This window comes from Gymnoscopelus microlampas, assembly GCF_963454915.1.
Source record: "Gymnoscopelus microlampas genome assembly, chromosome: 8".
NCBI lineage: Eukaryota > Metazoa > Chordata > Actinopteri > Myctophiformes > Myctophidae > Gymnoscopelus > Gymnoscopelus microlampas.
Window position 1 is genome coordinate 13302806 of NC_139945.1, and position 6000 is coordinate 13308805.

Sequence of the window (6000 nt, forward strand, 5' to 3'; positions counted from 1 at the left end):
GTACCCGTATCTTCCGTATTGTTTAATAAATAGCATTTTAATCCGGTCAGTGGCCATTTTTTTCTGGCTTTCGCCATGTGCTTTAAACTATGTGACCCTATCGGTTGGGAGATGTATTGCACTCTTGTAACTCTATGAGGAAAATGGCCACCGATCGGATTAAAATGCTATTTATTAAACAATATGGAAGATACGGGTACTTTTGAGAGCTTGTATATAATTATAACACCCGTGGCCATGTGGTAAGCACTTTATATTTGAAATGTGAACGTTTATGTAGATGTACAGGTTGTAAATGGAGAAAGTGCAAACACCAGATTGAAGTTAATCCATGACAGTCAGTGCTGTAAGTAAGTACATGTACTCAAGTACATACTCAATACATTCACTTCTACTCCACAGCATCTCAGAGATAGATATTGTAGGCTACTTTTACTCAATGTGTGTGTGTGTGTGTGTGTGTGTGTGTGTGTGTGTGTGTGTGTGTGTGTGTGTGTGTGTGTATTAAAAAATAGATCTACAAGTTCACAACGTGTGAGCTTGCATTCTTGATATTTTTTATACATTTTGAAACCTTTAAAGAGACATTTCTGCATAATAAGTACTTATACTTTGGTACTTTGAGCTATTTTTTAATTGGAATCCTGATTTCTTTTGGTGCTATTTTTGAATTGGAAAAGTAGCTTTTATTTAATTTCCAATGCATTTACTTACTTATATGTCAACTTTATGAACTTAAATACAATACGTTGGACATAAAAAAGACAATAGAATTTTAATACTAGTTATTTAAGCTACTAATATAGATTGAAGTAATTAAAGTGGGTCATGTTTGCATGTTTAGAATCATAACAGCTGAAATCAATAATATATCAGTATTCTGATATTAACCTGCGGGCCGCATTAACCCTTGAAGCCTTGAAGAAGCATCTGTGTCAATTTTTGATTTGAGCTAAAAAGCATTATTTTACACTTTGGCTATTCAAAAATAGCAGATCTACAAGCTCATAGCGCGGCACGCTGCCGCGCTATGAGCTTGTAGATCTGCTATTTTTGAAAAATCGTGAAAATGTGTGCAAATCTTTTAATATATATTGTTTTAAAGCAAAAATGTTTTACTTGAATCTTTGCTTTTGGGGGTCACTGGAACATATATTTTTAGATGGGGGTCCGTGGCCAAATACACGTCTTTTTTTGGGGGTCCTTGACATGGAAAAAAGAACCGCTGATATTATGGCGACATACGTTTTTTCAAAAAACTGTTGAATGCCCCAGAAGCAAAGATTTGAGTTACAAATGTTCGCTTTTCTAACTCAAATCTCAAGATTTGCAAAAAAAATAACGATTTAAAAAAAATTGCAGATCTACAAGCTCATAGCGCGGCACTCGGTGCCGCGCTATGAGCTTGTATGTCTGCTATTTTTGAATAGCCAAAGTCTAAAATCTGTAAAGTCTAAAAATGCGACACAGACGCGTCCCAGGTCTTAAAGGGTTAAGTGAAGGTGAGGGCCGCATGTGGCCCCCGGGCCGTCAGTTGCCCATGTATGTTGTAGTGTAGATGGAGGTTGAGTGAACAGTAGATGGAAATGTCTATTGAATAGTAACCAGGTTCTGAGTGTTTTTAACAACTTTGTTAGTGGTGTGGTTTGTAATGTTTAGAGGTAGTGAGGAAGACCGCAGTGCTTATAAGTTAAAAAATGATTTTTTACAAGTACCATTACTGCAATATAGAAATATTCTGTTGCAAGTAAAAGTCCGGAATTCAACATTTACTTGAGTAAAAGTACAAAAGGATTGGCATTACAATGCACTTAAAGTACCAAAAGTAAAGTACTCATTGTGCAGAATGTCCCATTTCAAGTTCTCAAATGTATATCAATCTTTAGAAAATAGCAGATCTACAAGCTAACAATGCGTAGCGATGCGCCACATTGTGAGCTTGTAGATCGGCTATTTTCAAATGGCCGAAATGCATATAGGGCTGAAGTGGATGTATGTTTTGTAATGATAATCAAAATTAAAGCTAAAGTAAAGTTAGTAACTAAAGTTTTCAAATAATTGTAGTGGAGTAAAAGTACAATATTTGCCTATGAGATGTAGTGGAGTATTGGAAATACTCAAGTAAAGTACTAATAGTTCAATCAGTGTATCTAGAATGTTACAAAGGGCCACGGCAGCAGATCACATTTCAGCAAAAGTGTGTTGCCTGTGATGTATGAGAAATTAAGGCAAGAGTTACTAAAGGGCTGAGCCATGTAGAATTAATGGACTGCCTTAACTAGAACGCTCCTCCTCAGAGCACTGATTTCCGCCAATCTCCGCCAGGCCGGGTTGTCTACCCAGGGCCCACCAACTTTGGAAGTCAGTCATAGCCACTTGGAATGGGAAAAAAAATCTTAACTTGTGTGTGTGTGTGTGTGTGTGTGTGTGTGTGTGTGTGTGTGTGTGTGTGTGTGTGTGTGTGTGTGTGTGTGTGTGTGTGTGTGTGTGTGTGTGTGTGTGTGTGTGTGTGTATTAAAAAATAGATCTACAAGTTCACAACGTGTGAGCTTGCATTCTTGATATTTCTTATACATTTTGAAACCTTTAAAGAGACATTTCTGCATAATGCATAATGAGTACTTATAGTTTGGTACTTTGAGCTATTTTTTAATTGGAATCCTGATTTCTTTTGGTGCTATTTTTGAATTGGAAAAGTAGCTTTTATTTAATTTCCGATGCATTTACTTATATGTCAACTTTATGAACTTAAATACAATACGTTGGACATAAAAAAGACAATAGAATTTTAATACTAGTTATTTAAGCTACTAATATAGATTGAAGTAATTAAAGCGGGTCATGTTTGCATGTTTAGAATCATAACAGCTGAAATCAATAATATATCAGTATTCTGATATTAACCTGCGGGCCGCATTAACCCTTGAAGCCTTGAAGAAGCATCTGTGTCACTTTTTCATTTGAGCTAAAAAGCATTATTTTACACTTTGGCTATTCAAAAATAGCAGATCTACAAGCTCATAGCGCGGCACGCTGCCGCGCTATGAGCTTGTAGATCTGCTATTTTTTTTTAATCGTGAAAATGTGTGCAAATCTTTTAATATATATTGTTTTAAAGCAAAAATGTTTTACTTGAATCTTTGCTTTTGGGGGTCCCTGGAACATATATTTTTAGATGGGGGTCCGTGGCCAAATACACGTCTTTTTTTGGGGGTCCTTGACATGGAAAAAAGAACCGCTGATATTATGGCGACATACGTTTTTTCAAAAAACTGTTGAATCCCCCAGAAGCAAAGATTTGAGTTACAAATGTTCGCTTTTCTAACTCAAATCTCAAGATTTGCAAAAAAAATAACGATTTAAAAAAAATTGCAGATCTACAAGCTCATAGCGCGGCACTCGGTGCCGCGCTATGAGCTTGTATGTCTGCTATTTTTGAATAGCCAAAGTCTAAAATCTGTAAAGTCTAAAAATGCGACACAGACGCGTCCCAGGTCTTAAAGGGTTAAGTGAAGGTGAGGGCCGCATGTGGCCCCCGGGCCGTCAGTTGCCCATGTATGTTGTAGTGTAGATGGAGGTTGAGTGAACAGTAGATGGAAATGTCTATTGAATAGTAACCAGGTTCTGAGTGTTTTTAACAACTTTGTTAGTGGTGTGGTTTGTAATGTTTAGAGGTAGTGAGGAAGACCGCAGTGCTTATAAGTTAAAAAATGACTTTTTACAAGTACCATTACTGCAATATAGAAATATTCTGTTGCAAGTTAAAGTCCGGAATTCAACATTTACTTGAGTAAAAGTACAAAAGGATTGGCATTACAATGCACTTAAAGTACCAAAAGTAAAGTACTCATTGTGCAGAATGTCCCATTTCAAGTTCTCAAATGTATATCAATCTTTAAAAAATAGCAGATCTACAAGCTAACAATGCGTAGCGATGCGACACATTGTGAGCTTGTAGATCGGCTATTTTCAAATGGCCGAAATGCATATAGGGCTGAAGTGGATGTATGTTTTGTAATGATAATCAAAATTAAAGCTAAAGTAAAGTTAGTAACTAAAGTTTTCAAATAATTGTAGTGGAGTAAAAGTACAATATTTGCCTATGAGATGAAGTGGAGTATTGGAAATACTCAAGTAAAGTACTAATAGTTCAAACAGTGTATCTAGAATGTTACAAAGGGCCACGGCAGCAGATCACATTTCAGCAAAAGTGTGTTGCCTGTGATGTATGAGAAATTAAGGCAAGAGTTACTAAAGGGCTGAGCCATGTAGAATTAATGGACTGCCTTAACTAGAACGCTCCTCCTCAGAGCACTGATTTCCGCCAATCTCCGCCAGGCCGGGTTGTCTACCCAGGGCCCACCAACTTTGGAAGTCAGTCATAGCCACTTGGAATGGGAAAAAAAATCTTAACTTTTCAAAGAATGTTAAAGGTTCTATACATTCATTTTCACTTTTTTTGGGGGGGGGTTATGACCTCAATTACACCCAAAGAATCAGAACTTTGAACATTCAGTGGATTTTCTGTGGTGTGTAAAGTAATCTGAGCTTGGCCCTTTTGGCAGTGAAGTCACAGCCCATTAATCCCGACCACTCTCCTTTCCTTTGGGGGGGGGGGGGGGGGGGAGCAGAGGCGATGATTGACAGGCAAAATCCCTCAACAGCGACACCCGCAGGCAAAGATTTCTTTGCCTGCGGGTGGATCAATGGAGTGGAACTTTTTAAAACTTTTTATACACATTTGAAGGACCATGACAGAGACTTTTAATGTGTGGTAAAACTGAACGTCATGAAACCTTTAACTAGTCTTCTTAAGGAATATTCAGAAAATGACAGTTGATAAAAAACAAAGTTTATATTGTAACGCTGGGGTACTATCACACATGTGTTTTATGTTCAATGACCCTAAACCTCTGGTTAGCTTTGTGCTGCGGCAAGGGAATACATCTGGGCTCAGTGTGTTCGAGCTGGTACCTTGCACATCGTCGCCTCGTCTTTCTAGCTTCCCCGCAGAGAGAAAGAGCGCGAAAAAAAAAAACCTTTAAAAAGTATACTTGAAAAAAATACCTTTAAAAAGTAACAAATCAACAAAACAGTAGTGGCTAGACGTTCTGAGGTCCAGATCCGCCCAAGCCCTTAATGTGATGTTACTTAGCACTGAAATTTTGTTATATTCATGTTTCTACTGTTTTTGCACCCTCCTGTGAACCGACCCAGGCTGCCTGCACCTTCCTGTGAACCGACCCAGGCTGCCTGCACTCTCCTGTGAACCTACCCAGGCTGCCTGCACCCTCCTGTGAACCGACCCAGGCTGCCTGCACCTTCCTGTGAACCGACCCAGGCTGCCTGCACCCTCCTGTGAACCGACCCAGGCTGCCTGCACCCTCCTGTGAACCTACCCAACCTACACTAAGTCTTTTGAAGAGGAGACTCTGTCTACACCTCCTATGACTCGTCTGAGCCCGCCTCCGCCTCTCTCTATCCATGGATTTAGGGGGATTCCTCCGCGCCGAGGCCCATCGGGGGGTCCGGTGGTCTCCACCGGCTGTATCGATTCTGATTCATCACAGAATTCCACTTCAGTGTGTCTTGTGTCTTCATTGATGCAGAAGCACACGACAGTGAGTCACGACAGTGTTGTATGTGTCTAGGTTGATGCATAGTTTCACGACAGTGCGTTCTGTTTTTTGTATCCCCCATTGATGCTCAACGCCGGTTGGTTTCCGCCGTCGACCTCGGCCATCGGGGGTTTCCCCTGAAGACGCCTCAAGGTAGGAACCTCTTTAGGGCTGTCACGATTATGACGTTTGACTTGACACTTGATTAACTGTCGCTTAAATAGTTAAGATTAACTATTTTAATTGCGTCGCAGTAACATTATGAATAAAACTTTGTCTGGCTTTTTTTAGGCTTCGTAAACAAAAGCCGAACTACAAGCTCAAAACGCATCACGTCGTGATGCGTTTTGAGCGTGTAGTTCGGCTATTTCCACAATGTTTG